Genomic DNA, 16,709 nt, shown 5'->3' on the forward strand with positions numbered 1-16,709 from the left:
TATTATAATGATATAATCACTCTATAAAGATCACTTCTACAAAAAATGAATGGGCAATTCAATCTCCTCAGGTGAATAATAACTACCTTTAATGAACAATAATTGTTTTTTGCATCTCCATCACTAAATTGAATAGCCCAAGCAATTCGTATTAAAATATTAATATTTTTATTTTATAAAATAATAAAAAATAATTTTATTTGTAATTTCGGATAAGATTTTTAACCGATCTCATAACGTCACGTGTCATTATCTCCAATTCCGTCGCACCATGTGTTGTTACTTGTTTAGAATCGTTGAGACTGGATTTTCGATAAGATTTTTAACCAATCTCGTCGCTTCACATGTCACTATCGTTTAGAATCTTTGAGGATAGATTTCGATAAGATTTTTAATTTTTTTTTTTTGGAGTTTTGTTAAGTTTATTTAGTGTTGTTGTAGGCTTATTTGACTGAACTGTATTTAGGACTAGAGAGGGAGAGAGGCCAATGGCAAGAGAGAGAGAAGATAGAGATCGAATTGTGAGATGTGTGTTGTATCATTCCATTGTGCCTTTATTTATAGTAATAGGATAGGTTAAATCATTACCCTAATAGGATTACAACTCTAATAGGATAATAACTACTAAAGAGAATATTAAAAGATATCACTACATACACTAGGATTTGCACAATCACATTCCTGTTTTAAATATGACTGCAACACTCTCCATTGAGTGTGGAAATACTCAAACAAAACATCACATCAGATCTTCAGCAGATAAGGTAGAACAGTTGATGAAGTCGGCGGCACAACGGGTGAATGCGAGTCTCAAATATAAAGAAAGTATGGATTGGTAGTAAAACTCACAAAATCTCGCTATGGTAAAACCTAAGTCATGTGAAAACCCATAGACTAAGGAGAAAAGTGAGAAGTATGCATAATGTTTAAAACAAACGTCAAACAGGACAAAATTAGTGAACTCAATAGAGTATGACCATCCCAGGATGGGTGCCTCATCAAAACCTCGTTAGGTAGCAAAAACCCCGTGGGAAAAATGCTCCTAATCGTAGGAAAAAGAGTACATAAAGATCAAGTGAGTATGCTTCAGAATACTCCCATTGAGTTAGACATAACTTTCAAATAAGAGAACTATAAGGAATTCAACTCAAATAATTTACGCACTGATTCCTTGGACGAGCTTCTTAAAAATAGACTTAGGCAATGACTTGGTAAAGAGATTGGACAGGTTGTCTTGGGAACGTATTTGCTTGACTTCAATGTTCTGATGCTATTGTTGCTGGTGAGAATAAAAGAACTTCGACGCTATGTGCTTAATGTTGTCTTCCTTGATGTATCCCTTATTTAACTGCTCAATACATGTTGCATTGTCTTCAAAGATCGTCGTAGGAAGGTCAACGACGGTAGTAAGACTACTAGTGCTTTACATATATTCCATGACTGTTCTCAACCAAAAGCACTCATGCGATGCTTTATGTAGGGCGAGGATCCCAGCATGGTTTGAAGAAGTCGCTGCTAGCGTTTGCTTGGTAGACCTCCAAGATATAGCGGTGTCTCCAACAGTAAAAACATAGCCTATTTGAGAATGTGCCCTAGTCAGACAGATGTCCAGCATCTGCTAACCAACGAGGCGAGAATTAACCCGAAGACTGAAGGGGGTGGAAGCTCCTTTTAAGGATTCATGGGTGTAGAACAAACCCAAATTCATTGTACCCTTGAGGTAACAAAAAATGTCTTTAACACAATTCCAGTGTTTACCTGTAGGCGCATTGTTGTATCTAGCCAAAAGATTAACAGCGAAGGAGATGTCAGGTCTAATACATTAAGCTAAGTACAATAAAGCTTCAATTGCACTTAGGTATAGAACTTCAAGCTCCAAAATCTCTTTCTCATCCTTCTTGGGACATAAATGATCTTGTTTAGCATATAGAGTTTGAACAACCATGGAGTACTCGAAGATTTCGCTTTATCCTCATTAAAACGTCGCAACATATTTTGGGTGTGGTTCAATTGATGTACTAGGATTCCATCTGAACAATGCTCGATCTTCAGGTCAAGATAATATCGAGTTTTCCCAAGATCTTTCATCTTAAATTTTGATTTCAAGTGAACGACAATTTCCTCAAGCTCTACGAAAGTTCCAATGAGGTTTATGTCGTCGACATAAACTGCAACAATCGCAAATCCAGAATGTGACTTATTTATTAACATGCATGGGCATAGTTCGTTGTTCTCATAACCCTGACTTGTCAAATATTCACTTAGACGGTTATATCACATCCGCTCGAATTGTTTCAATCTGTAGAGTGATCTCCTTAATCTAATAAAGAGAGTGTTCCATGATCTAGAACTATTTGAGTGTTCCATGATCTATAACTATTTTAACTGATCAATTGAAGTTTTTTCATGTAGATTTTCATATCTAAATCCTCATAGGGATACACAATTACCATGTCCATAAGCTGCATATTCAGTTTTTCGGAAACTACCAAACTGATAAGGTAGCAGAACGTTATGACGGCCATTTTGGGGGAATACGTCTCCTTGTAATCAATCCCAATGTGTTAAGAAAAGCCTTACGCTACGAGGCGTGCTTTGTGCTGCACTATTTCATTCTTCTTATTACTCTTCGTTACCAAAACCCACTTGTAGCCCACGAGCTTTACATGTGGTAGAGTAGGAGCTACATGCCCAAACACCTTATGTTTCTCAAGTGAATCAAGTTGTTTCCAGTTTGACCAATCCGTTCTACGTCGGCTTTCATCAACGGAACGTGGTTCAATGTCATCGCTAAGTATGATGTCAGTAGCCACTGTGTACGCAAACGCATCGTTAATGATCATCTCATTCTAATTTCAAACCTCATCCAATACGGCATAGTGGACCAAAATCTCATGATTCTCGAAAGGCCAGGTTGTCTCATCTATGACATTATCGTAATCTAGAATAACTTTATGCGTTGGAACAGATGAGTGAGCAATGGTTGGATTCAGACTAGGGTCACTAATTTGTACTGTTTTCCTCTTATGGGATTGTAAATCCTTTAAACCAGGGGGTCTACCACGCTTCAAGGTAGGAGCAAATGATTTGCTAGCTGCCAATGTACCGGGCCTTGTGGAAGGTGTGGCCGCCCCACCTTCGGGGATTCCCAGGCGGTATTATTGTGTACTTTAGGTACGTCGATCCTTATAGGTTCGTTTACAGTGGATGTATGTGATCTCGTCATGTTTGCTAGATTAGTAAAAGCATCTGGCATGCTTTGAACAATGCTCTGAAGATCTAGAATATGTCGCCCTTCATTTCCAGACTAGATAGTGCGGGGATCTAAATGAGACAGAGTGAGAGCATACCATGATAATTCGTGGCATTCTATAGGAACGTTAGTGTTCTTACTCTCCCTAATGAAAGTGACAATCCGCAGAACGTGCGGTAAAGAGATCTCTTGTCAATGGCTCTAAATAACGAATAATTGATGGTGAATCATAAATGACATAGATTCTCATTCTTCTCTAAGGACCCATTTTGGTATATAGTAGCGGCGCTATTGGCACATAGACTGCGCACTCAAACACGCGTAAATACGAGACATTAGACTCGTATCCACTAACTAACTGTAACAGTGAAATGAGGTTGGGTAACGGTGGGCCTCAGGCAGACCAACATAGCTGCATGCAATATTGCATAGCCCTAAGCATATACCGGCAATTTGGTTCACATAACAAATCTGAGTTATCAATTAAAGGCGTGTTTATACCATATTTAGGGCCTCGTATTTAGACCTCATATAAATACTCGGTGGACTTAAATGTAATTATGTAATAAAGGAATGGGCAAATATGTAATAAGTGATGAGTCCTTATTCTATAAAATGACCCTTCACCCTTACAATTAAGGGAGGCCATTTCTGAGGCCAATTCCTAAGGCTCATCACCCTCTCAACGCTCTCACTCTCAGAGCTCTCTCCCTCACTTCTCAGAGAAATACAATACAATCAGTGTGGACGTAGCCCAAACCTTGGGGTGAACCACAATACATCTTGTGTTATTTACATTACTTGCAGATTCACGGTCAGATTTACGTTGTTCCAAGACATCCGATTTTATGCATCAACATTTGGCGCCATCTGTGGGAATCGACACAAAAAATCATGTCGGTTCTCTTTCATTTTTTTTCCCACCACCGTGGATCTGTAGAAACTCAAACCCAAAGATCAAACATCTCAACGCTCTTAACAAGACACCTCATCCCAGCCAATCAAATGACTCCCCTTTTTCCTCTGTGTCACGGGAAGCCTCACTAAACGCTTGACAGAAGAGAGAGAGAGAGATTGGGTGGAAAAGAGGGGTCGCAGCTCCACATTTCAGGCTATAGGTCGTACCAACGCTGCTTCTTCTCGGTTATTTGGTTGCCGAAGTCTCAGTAGGTGACACTCTGTTTTTCGTAACCATGACTGGCTAGTTGAGAGCAAACTGGGAAGCCAGTACGACAACCAGGTCGACGCTAAATCCTGGGAAGTCGTATGCTTCCGAGGCTAACTGGCAATATCCAAAGCTCCCCGGTGCCCTCATTTGCCTCTTTTCCCATGATTGTTTTGTGAAGGTACGCACAGCATTGTACTATTTATATCATCTCAATTGACATGCCAGACATCTCGCTAATAGGGACGATATCCACCTACATTGAGACCTACATGTTCGATTCTCGTACAAAACGTAGTCAGTCAGTTAAGATGGGCTGCGATGCTTTAATTCTGTTAGAGACCACACGCACAAAGGAGCCTGCTCAGAGCATCGTAGCAAATGGGCTGGCTCGCAAGGCCATCGTGCAGGTGTCTTACGCCCTTGGAAACCTTCGATTTCAAGCCTGGTATGATCACCATCAACCTCGATCTCAAGAGGGGTGGCAGTGGAAAGTTCTTAAAGACGGCTACCTACCGACACTTTGGAATGGACGACCCAGATTTCACCTGGGAAGTTGTGAAACGCCTCAAGTGGAAGAAGCATCGGCCTCCTCCTCCAGCAGCGACAGCTCCGACTGGGATGAGTCCAACCTTCTCAACTCGGAGGCAGAGTCAGCACAGGGCGAGGCCCCCTACAGCCGCATCCGTCCGTGTTTCCCAAAATTCGTTCCCGTCTTGTGCAACAGTCGAGTCTCAGATCTTCCGTAAAAAACCCACCAACTTACTGAGTCTGACTCGTCTTCATCTTCCTCCTCCGATGAAGAACCAGAAGAATAAGAGCATCATTTACAAGAAGAAGAAGTAGAGGAAAAGGGCTCACGACAACTGTATTCATTCTGCAACCTGAGCACACACAACACTGTGCTTATTTATGTGTTGCTGACTCATGCTGTTCCACACTCTATGCTCTGCAACCGACTATAGTTGCCAATCCAGCACAAACTCTTACTCAGAGCTCCTCAACCCCCATCTTCTCCATCGCCACTTTTGAAAAAGAAAAAATGAGAGTTAGATAAAGAAAGGAAGAAATTCAGCAAACAAGGAAAGGCAAGCTATGTGCTCGAGGTTTCATGCATGTGAAATAATGATTTCTGAGAAAGCAAAAGTAATGATCAGCCTGTCCAAGAAAAGCAGTGGGGAACAAATCAGAAAAGAGAAAGCAAAAAAAAGAGAAAACAAAAGTAAGGAATAAACACCCCACCAGAATGATGTGATTTACTTTTCTTGTTTTTTACTGATGTAATTTATTTTTCGTATCTTTCGAAGATATCTGTATAAACCCCATCAGTGGGTAAAATAAAAAATAAAAAAAAAAGGGCAAAGCCCAAAATAAATGGGCTGGAATGTTGTGTGGAGAGCGAAGCCCCATAAGCTTAAAATAGCACCAACCAAGTCATCAAAAGTACGTCCAGTATTCTAAAATTATTCAGCAACCTACCGCTATTACCACCAACCAGGTGATGAAATGTACAACCCGTTCTCTAAAATCATTTGGCAACTAGCCATTCATGCCACCAACCAGGTGATGAAATGTACAACCCGTACTCTTCTTCATGCCACCAATTATAGCTTCAAAAGTTTCATTTACAGAGCTCCAGCTTCAAAAGCTTCACTTGCAAAGCTTCACTTACAAAGCTTCAGTGCAGGGTATACAAATACCACCTCCGAACAACCACGACTTCGGCCCATACATGGATTCAATTTGAAGTCTCCAGCCAACAGACTCTATTGACCGAAGACTTGGGGGACTACATTATGTACCATATATTGGGCCCCAACTAGGCCTCATGAAAAATACTTGGGGGACTCTAGCCCATCATTCATGTATTGAGGAGCGAGCCCTTATTTTATAAAAGGTACTCTCTCACCTTCGTTAGAGAGTATCGCCGCCAGCTAAGCAACCGCCTCACCACGAGCATCACTCCTAACCCATTATTCATGTACTGAGAAGCGATCCCTTATTTTATAAAAGGGACTCCCTCACCATCATTAAAGAGCATCAACTCTAGCCCATCACTTATGTATTAAAGAACGAACCCTTATTCTATAAAAGGAACTCCCTCACTACTATTAGAGAGCATCGCCGCCTACTGAGCAACCGCCTCGCCGCGAGCATCAACTATAACCCATCACTTATGTATTGAGGAGCAAGCCCTTATTCTATAAAAGGGACTTCCTCACTGTCAAACATCACAAGCCGAGCCAACCAAGGCAACATAAGCCACGAGCCTCGCAGCGTGCACAACTTCTAGTTGAGCATCATTTCAGATTGAGCACCTCCTCATATCGAGTATCAGTTCAAGACAACATCTAGTTACTTCGGCCCACACATGGACTGAATTTCAAGTCTCCAACCAAAAGACTCTCTTGACTGAAGACTTGGGGAACTGCTGTTTATACTATATTTAGGACCTCGTATTTAGACCTCGTATAAAAACTCGGGGGACTTAAATGTAATTATGTAATAAAGGAAAGGGTAAAAATGTAATAAGTGAGAAGTCCTTATTCTATAAAATGACCCATCACCCTCACAATTAGGGGAGACCATTTCTGAAGCCAATTCCTAAGGCTCCTCACCCTCTCAACGCTCTCACTCTCAGAGCTCTCTCTCCCTCACTTCTTAGAGAAATACAATACAATCAGTGTGGACATAGCCCAAACATTGGGGTGAACCACGATACATTTTGTGTTATTTACATTACTTGCAGATTCACGGTTGAATTTACGTTGTTCCAAGACCTTCGGTTTTGTGCATCAAAAGCTTCAACTCCAAAGCTTCACCTACAAAAGCTTCAACACAAAGCTTTACCCACAAAAGCTTCATCAATGGAGGACAACTACAAATTCTCATAAGCTTCACACTATCTTGATCAAGATAGTGTGAAGCAAGATCAATTCATGGTACCCAACAAAAGCTTCAACTCCAAAGCTTCACCTACAAAACTTCAACTCCAAAGCTTCACCTACAAAAGCTTCACCCACAAAAGCTTCACCCACAAAAGCTTCAACACAAAAGCTTCATCAATGGAGGACAACTACAAATTCTCAAAAGCTTAACACTATCTTGATCAAGATAGTGTGAAGCAAAATCAATTCATGGTACCCAACAAAAGCTTCAACTCCAAAGCTTCACTTATAAAGCTTCAACTCCAAAGCTTCACCTACAAAAGTTTCAACATAAAAGCTTCACCCACAAAAGCTTCAACACAAAAGCTTCACCCACAAAAGCTTGACCCATAAAAGCTTGATCCTTTAAAGCTTGACCCACAAAAGCTTGACCCACAAAAGCTTCACCTACAAAAGCCTGACCCACAAAAGCTTCACCTACAAAAACTTGACCCACAAAAGCTTCACATACAAAAGCTTCACCCACAAAAGCGCTTGACCCACAAAAGCTTGACCCACAAAAGCTTCACCTACAAAACTTCAACACAAAAGCTTCACACTATCTTGATCAAGATAGTGTGAAGCAAAAACAATTCATGGTGCCCAACAAAGCTTCAACCTTAAAGCTTCACCTACAAAGCTTCAACACCAAAGCTTCACCTACAAACCTTAAAATATATATATATATATATATATATTTTTTTTTTTTCGGAAATCCAAAAATTCAAAAATTTGAAAATTCAAAAATTCAAAAAAAAAATTCGAATATTCAAAAAAAAAATTATTCGAAAATTCGAAAAAAAAATTGCCTAAGCCTTCTCTTCTTTGAGCCTGACAACTTTCATAACAAATATATATGAATGAGGAGTTTTGGGCTACCACTTAGAAAGGAAATGCCTCATTCGTCAACTTCCTCAACCGGAGAATTGAGGGACTCCTACCATATGTTACTGCACCTTGATACTCAGAAGTCTCCCGACCACTCAGTGACTTGGATTTTTCAAGTCTCCAACCGAGACGTTTTCCTCACTCGAGAAATTAAGGGAGAACTACCTCAACATACATGTTTCACTCTGAAAGCTTCAACATACAAGCTTCAACAAAAGAAAAAATTCAAAGAACTTAGTGAAGAATGCCTTGGTGTATTTAACAAAATACGTTGAAATGAAGCAAAGCTTGTTTATTGATATCTCCGATAAGTTACAAATATGTACATATACATGAATCAAAATAAACAAACAAGAGGGAGTCTTCACAAAGGTTGCTCATGAGAAGTCTCAGTAGTCGGCAAAGCCCCAGAAAGAGTAAGCACCGAAAGGTGATCATTCGGAGCCTCAATACTGGGCAGAACCCCAGAAGGAGGAGGCACCGAAAGTTGATCATTTGGAGCTTCATTACGCGGTACAGCCCCAGAAGACGAAGGCAATAAATGCCTTTGGAACAAACGCACAAACCTCTGATGATCAAGCAAAATCTGACCATCAAATTCTTGCAACTGGTCAAGCTTCATCTTCATGTTTGTAGCATAGTCATGTGCGAGCTTGTGCAACTGTTTATTCTCATGCTTGAGCCCTCTGATCTTCTGTTTGAGATTTATCGCTTCAGCCGCCAATGATTCAATTTGGCGGGTTCTAGCAAATAGGCGTTGGGCCATATTAGACACAGAACCTGCACACTGAACACTAAGAGCCAGAGAATCCTTAACAGCCAACTCATCAGACTGTTTGGAAAGTAGTCTATTATCTTTAGGAGTGAGAATGTTCCTGGCCACTACCGCAGCGGTCATATCATTCATCACAGAGTTCCCAACTGTAAGAGGACCAGTAAGGGATAAGAAGGATAGGCGTCATATGTTGTCTTGAGAAGGCATGGCTGCCTCTTTACCAAAGTTCAAGTCAAAACGACGATCGGATGGGCCATACATTCTCAGAAATGAGGTGCAATAAATCTCTTAAGTACAAAAATAAGGGGAAAATTCCTACAAGCAATAACTCTCTAAATGTACTTCTTGCACATAATTGGTGTCCTTATAAAAGAAAGGGTAACAGGGTCGTTGGTTCAAAAATCAAAGAGGCACCACTCTTCAAATTTTGAAGAGGCACCACTCTCCACACGCAACATCAGCTCCTCGGGTACCACAGATAACTTTGCCAAAGATCTCTAACAAAGTTTAGACATATAAATTTTGAAGGTCCAACCACCCTACTATTACCCACAAGGATAAAGGAACAACACCACTGCTTGATAACTAGAAAGTCCCAATGTGTGTCAACCTCCGTGCTCCATGGCAAGACAGACTGACAAAAATGCCCAACCTTTACTTACATTCGAGAAAACACTCCCAACAGGATTGCTTTCTCAAAAATCGAAGAGGCACCGTTCTCTGAATCTCGAGAGCCAGATCCCTGACAGGATTGCTTGTTTGAAAACTGAAGAGGCATTGTTCTCCGAACTTCGAGAGCCAGATTTCCTTGGTAGCAATCTTCACAAGCAACATCAGCTTTCCAGATACCACAGACACTTTTTTCAAAGCGCTCTGACAAAGTTAAAACATGTGAAGCTTGCAGCTCGCACTACATTGCTATGACCAAGAAGGGTAAAGGAATAGCATTATTACTTGCTCAAAAATCGAAGAGGCACCACCCTCTGAATCTCGAGAGCCAGACTCCCAACAAGATTACTTTCTCAAAAATCGAAGAGACACCGCTCTCCGAATCTCAAGAGACAGACTCCCAACAGGATTGCTTTCTCAAAAATTGAAGAGGCACCGTTCTCCGAATCTCGAGAGCCAGATCCCCGACATGATTGCTTGTTTGAAAACCGAAGAAGCATCGCTCTCCGAACTTCGAAAATCAGATTTCCTTGGATAAAGCTTGTCTGCAATTTTCACACGCAACATCAGCTTTTCAGATACCACATACCACTTTTTCAAAGTGCTCTGACAAAGTTAAAACACGTGAAGCTTGCAGCTCCCACTATATTGCTACGACCAAGAAGAGTAAAGGAATAGCATTACTACTTGTTGTTAGGAAGACTCCTATATATGTTGACCTTCATCCTCCACGGACAGGCAGACCTGCAAAAATGCTCAACCCTTCTTCATATCTAAAAAGGCACTCCCAACGAAGTCTCTCGAAATACTCAGCTTTCTTTCCCCCCCAATAATACCTATGCAAACCAGCTACACCAGAGCAAAAGTATCTCATATCATCAGGGTCAAAAGCAAGAGTATCCCATATCATGCTTTTTCCCTGTCTTTTCCTTTGCCCTTGTTCTTACCTACAAGACAATGAGAAAGAGAGCAATCAATCAGCACTTGGAATCAAGCTTCCAGTCAAGAACTGACTGCCTGGAACCCCTTACCCGATTACTTACCTGGCATTACTCTCGAGTACTCATCTTCAACATCTTATGCTTCCAAAAAATATAGCACAACTGCCTGAGGAACAAATAGGGCAAGTGAGAAGGATACAATGAAGCATGTGGAGACAAGCGCAATAGAACACGTGCCGATTCATCTATTACTTCATCAACAGCAAAAGTATCTCATATCATCAAGGTCGAACGCACTCTTGATTTGATGGACTTGTTTTGACCCTCAAATTCTTGAGTCAAATTCTTGAGTCGGCCTTATACTCTGGAGGAAACCAGAAAACCCTCCAGCCCAGTTCAAGAATAAGCATGTGGAAAGTTACTTCTTCAAAAGCAAAAGTATCTCATATCATCTCTTCTTCATTTGTTTCTCCTTATCCTTGTTGCTGTTTACGACACAAGGAAAAAGATCAAAAGTCGAACCTCTGATCCAGGTTGCATGCTTGGAAATCTAATTACTTACCTTGTTTGTTACCTCTTTCGGCAAATCTCCTAGCTCGGCGACTTGGGGGACTCGTACTATAGGGTTTTGTATCGCACTTGACCAAGCCCGAAACTACAAGTAAACTTCAAGTGAAATTGATACATTACCTTGTGCATCTTCATCGGTTAAAGATATTACCCCTGGATGGAGGAAAAGTACTTCCAGAAAAGATGTCACATCTACGTATGAGACAGATAAGGCAAGTGAAAATGATACCACACTTCGGTACTTAGAAGTTTCATGATTACTCAATGGCTTGGATCTTGCAAGTCCACAACCGAGGAGCTTCCCTCACTCGGGAACTTAGGGGAGCACTGTTTGTACCATACTTAACCAATTCCGAAACTACTGAGCATCGGTCAACGTTATACCGTCAAGGACCCAGAAGAGTTTCCCTCCAACTAGAAGGCCAATCACAGTGCGACACATGTCGACATCAGAAGCCAATCATAGTGCCACATGTGTCAACATCAGAAGCCAATCACAACACGATACGTGTCAATGTCATAATGAAACTAGAAACTCTCTTCTATAAATAGAGATCATTCTCTCACAATATTTTCTAATGTCATTTGTACTAAATCATTCACTAGTACTCACTAAAGGAGAGCTTGAACCTATGTACTTGTGTAAACTCTTCACAATTAATAAGAACTCCTTTACTCCGTGAACGTAGCCAATCTGGGTGAACCACGTACATCTTGTGTTTGCTTCCCTATCTCTATCCATTTACATACTTATCCACACTAGTGACCGGAGCAATCTAGCGAAGGTCACAAACTTAACATTTTCTGTTGTACCAAAGTCCTCACTGATTTTGTGCATCAACAAGGCGCTTTATGAAAGCTTCTGCCAGGTCGTTTTGGGTGTGAACATGGGGTACAGGATGTTCAACTTCAATCCCAACTGACATGCAATAATCATCAAAAGTCTGTGATGTAAACTTTCCAGCATTATCCAATCGAATCGACTTGATCGGACAATTAGAGTGGTGAGCCCTAAGCTAAATAATTCATGCTAGGAGTTTTCAAAATGCAGCGTTGCGTGTGGACAATAAACAGACATGTGACCAATGTGTCGATGCATCAACCAACACCATAAATTATCTAAATGGTCCGCATGTTGATTGGATAGGTCCACAAATATCCCCATGAATCCTCTGAAGAAACTTTGGAGGGTTGTAAATAATATTTGTAATTGAGGGTTGAGTATTCAACTTCCCTAAAGAACAAGCTTTGCCTGGCGAGAATCCAACGTAGGGATGTAAATGATGTCCATGTGATGATTTAAAGATACGGTGCATCTTGTCACATCTGGGATGTCCCATACGATCATGCCAAAGTAGCAAAGTGCCTTGGAATGGTTGTGATGTACAATCCACTTGGGTTGTCCTGCAAATGGTTGTGATGTACAATCCACTCGGGAGACTCTCCAGCTTCTTGTGAATACGCTTCTGGCCATACTCGTAAGAAGTGATACAAAGAAATTCAGAACCATTCTCTTCAATGGTTTCAACATGATATTGATTATCTCGAATGTCTCTAAAACTCAACAATGTTCTTCCAGAACGTGAAGAATATAGGGCCTCTTTAATTGTTAAGACAGTACCATTAGACAACATTATACGAGCATTTTCGTATCCTTCAATCAGGTTGGATGAGCCTGAGAGGGTTGTCAGAGGTGCTTTCTTAGGTATGAAGTTAGTAAAATAGTGTCGTTCACGCAATATGGTATGCATAGTAGCACTATCAGCCAAATAACTAACTTCCCCAGTAGTCATACCTAGAAATAAATTAATTGAATTAGTCACATGCATAAATAAAATTCCATTCATTCAATTAATCAATCGAGAAATAATATCCATAAAATAATTATACATAATTCAAAACAAACAAAAACCAAACAAATTATTCCAAAGACATAGAAAAATTATCCAAAAATTAAACCATAAACCTAAAAAGATAGGGGGGTTCAGCTACTCTTAGTGGGTTCGGCCACTAAGGGTAAAAACACCCTAAAAACATGTCTAGAAGAATAAAACTTATTTGTCCATAGGAGCTAATACATCCTGAAAATCTGATATCTACATGGATATAGTAGCATCTTCGGGATGTTCCACATAGTCAATGTGAAATCCCAATCAATTTCCTGCTATTTTCCTACGAGTTTCACCGAGCCACCACCTAAGAAATCTTCACCGGCCTTCATTCTCCATTTTGCACCCAAGATCGACGAGGTTTTGGCCGACGGGGTTTTGACCCCGTATGACGAAGAACTGAACTGTGGATTCTGGGGACACCACGGTAGCAATCCGCCACTTTGGCGACCTTTACCCTCGATTACCATGACCAATAGACTCCTCCCATCCCCAGGAACAAAGCCCAAGCAGTGGTGGAGGCGTCGAAGCGAGTATGGAGGTCGAGTTGAAGCATACCATTTCTAGGGTTTTGGCAGGTTCGAGGGAAATTAGGGCTTTTCCCTGCCAAATTGGACTTGGCCACAGGTATAAAACTTGCTCTACTCATTGAGATCTTCATTTTTGTAAATTTTGGTAATTTTTTGAAATAGTTGGTTTTCCGGCGAACCGGGCCGCCACGTGCGGCGGCGGGTGTGGTGGCGCAAGGTCAGTGGGCCGACGCTGTCTTTTTAAGTTGAATTCAATGTTCTAATTTCAAAATTGATAACCGTTTGATATAGTTCGATAGTTTGAACCTAGTATGGTGAAGTACGTTACTTGATCATTTTATGATTAGACAATCCAACCGTTGGATTGTCATCAAAATTTAATACGTTATAGTACGTAATATTTGAGGATATTAGAAATTGATGGATCAGGAATCTAACATAAGGATCTTCTCAAATTGGGTTTGTAAGTTCGTAAAATAACACGTTAACTGCCACTAGAATTGGTGATTAGCGGACATCGGATCGTAATAAAATTTTAGCATGTTGTTTTAGAAGCATAATGTGAACTTTAGAAAGTTACGGATCTAAAATCCAATGTGCGGATCTTCCAAATCGAATTATGTAGAATTGTGGACCCTACCTTTGATCGAAAGCTAACTTTTGGTCAACATGTCTCGAAACGTTCTAAATACTAAAATTAGTACTACGGGAGATTAAGTGAAGTCTAGTGGCCTACATTGGTTAGAGAGTGGCTTGAATATATGTGATATGGTTATTACCTTAATTTCTTATATTAATATCATTTGTGAATATGACTTGGTATTATAAATGTGATTTCTATTGAAATGTGATTTTTGTATATTTAGCCTAGAATTATGTTGGGTAATTACATAGTAGCCCCTCAGGTTTGAGGTCTATTACAACCTCATACAACGTTTTAAAACATTTCACTTTCATACATCATGTACCATTTTATTTCAAAATAATACCTCCGTTAGATTTTCCGTCCATTAATATGTTAAATGCTGACGTACATTTGTGCTAATGTGGCTGCCACGTGGTAAAAAAAAATATTTTTTATACATTAAAAATATTATAATATTAACCCAATTTATAAAATTAAAAAAATTAAAAAAATAAACATAAAATCCCAAACCCAGATCCCTTTCTTCCCCCTCTCCTCTCTGCAACTCACAAAATCCTTTCCCACTATCCCTCACCCACCCACCCCCCGGCGACCTCACCCTCCCAAGCGACCCACAATACCTGCAACAACAAAAAGAAGAAGAGGGAGGAAGAAGAATAAAAAGAAAACCCCAAACCCAGTTCGTCCCCCACTCGTAAAAAACAAGAAGAAGAAGAAGAAGAAGCCCATAACCTTTCCCCCCTCCCCCCGCGACCCACCTCCCTTCCCCCCAGAACCCTTCCCCCTCCCCGGGCCTGCCGCAACCCACGACCCACGACCCACCTCCCTTCCCCCCGCTCCGCTGCGACCCGCGACCCACCTCTCTGCCCCCCTGAGACCTTTCAGTGACCTTCCTGCGAACTGAGGCTTTTTTTTTCTTTTTTTTTTCTCCCTCTTCTTCTTCTTCTGTTTGCAGGTTTTGGGGGAGACGAACACTGGGGCTTTTTTTTTCCTCCATCTTCTTCTTCTTATTGTTGCAGGTTTTTGGGTTTTAGGTTAGGAATAGGGATGTGGGTCGCTTGGGGGGAGGTCGCTGGGGGGTGGGTGAGGGATGATGGGAAGGGATTTTGTGAGTTGCAGAAATGAGAGGGGGAAGAAATGGATCTGGTTTCGAGATAGGGTTTAAGGTGTATATGTGTGTGTGTGTGTGTTAGGGATAGGGATGTGGGTCGCTTGTGGGGAGGTCGCTGGGGGTGGGTGAGGGATGGTGGGAAGGAATTTTGTGAGTTGCAGAGAGGAGAGGGGGAAGAAAGGGATCTGGGTTCGGGATAGGGTTTAGGGTGTGTGTGTTAGGGATAGGGATGTCGGTCGTTTGGGGGGAGGTCGTTGGGGGGTGGGTGAGGGATGATGGGAAGGGATTTTGTGAGTTGCAGATATGAGAGGGGGAAGAAAGGGATCTGGGTTCGGGATAGGGTTTATGGTGTATATGTGTGTGTGTGTGTGTGTGTGTGTGTGTGTGTGTGTGTGTGTGTGTGTGTTAGGGATAGGGATGTGGGTCGCTTGGAGGGAGGTCGTTGGGGGTGGGAAGGGATTTTGTGGGTTACAGAGAGGAGAGGGGGAAGAAAAGGATTTGGGTTCGGGATAGGGTTTAGGGTGTATGTGTGTGTGTGTGTGTGTGTGTGTGTGTGTGTGTGTGTGTGTGTGTGTGTGTGTGTGTGTGTGTGTGTGTGTGAGTGTGTGTTAGGGATAAAGATGTGGGTCGCTTGGGGGAGGTCGCTGGGGGGTGGGTGAGGGATGGTGGGAATGGATTTTGTGAGTTACAGAGAGAAGAGGGGGAAGAAAGGGATCTGGGTTTGGGATAGGGTTTAGGGTGTGTGTGTGTGTGTGTGTGTGTGTGTGTGTGTAAGGTGAATGTTAAGTATGATACATGTTATGACTATGTGATCTTAGAATCCTATTAGAAGTATTATGTAGAACTTTTATGCTTGTATGATGATAATTAGTAGTCATGAAAAGTTGATAGAGCATGTGCCTATATTGTAAATCATAGGGGTTGAGGTAATGGTAGATTGTGTGTTGAATTGACTGCACCATGTAGCAGAGGTACATGGATGGTCCTACTTGGTATATCTGCGATGGGTGATCACCGCCTGCACGATTAGGCTATACTTATGGTTCTACTTGGTATATCTGCGATGAGGGACCATAAGCATTCTAAGAGTGATCATGCTTGGTATATCCGCGATGGGTGATCACTACCTAAAGCTATAGGATACAGTCCTACTTGGTATATCTGTGATGGATGACTATTAGGGGTGATCATGCTTGGTATATCTGCAATGGATGATCACTGCCTACATTATTAGACTATGCATATGGTTCTGCTTGGTATATACGCGAATGAGGACCATATGTATTCAAGGGTAGTCATTCTTGGTATATCTGCGATGGGTGATCACTACCTGCACGATGGGATT

Source organism: Malus sylvestris, chromosome 6, assembly GCF_916048215.2.
Source record: "Malus sylvestris chromosome 6, drMalSylv7.2, whole genome shotgun sequence".
Taxonomy (NCBI): domain Eukaryota; kingdom Viridiplantae; phylum Streptophyta; class Magnoliopsida; order Rosales; family Rosaceae; genus Malus; species Malus sylvestris.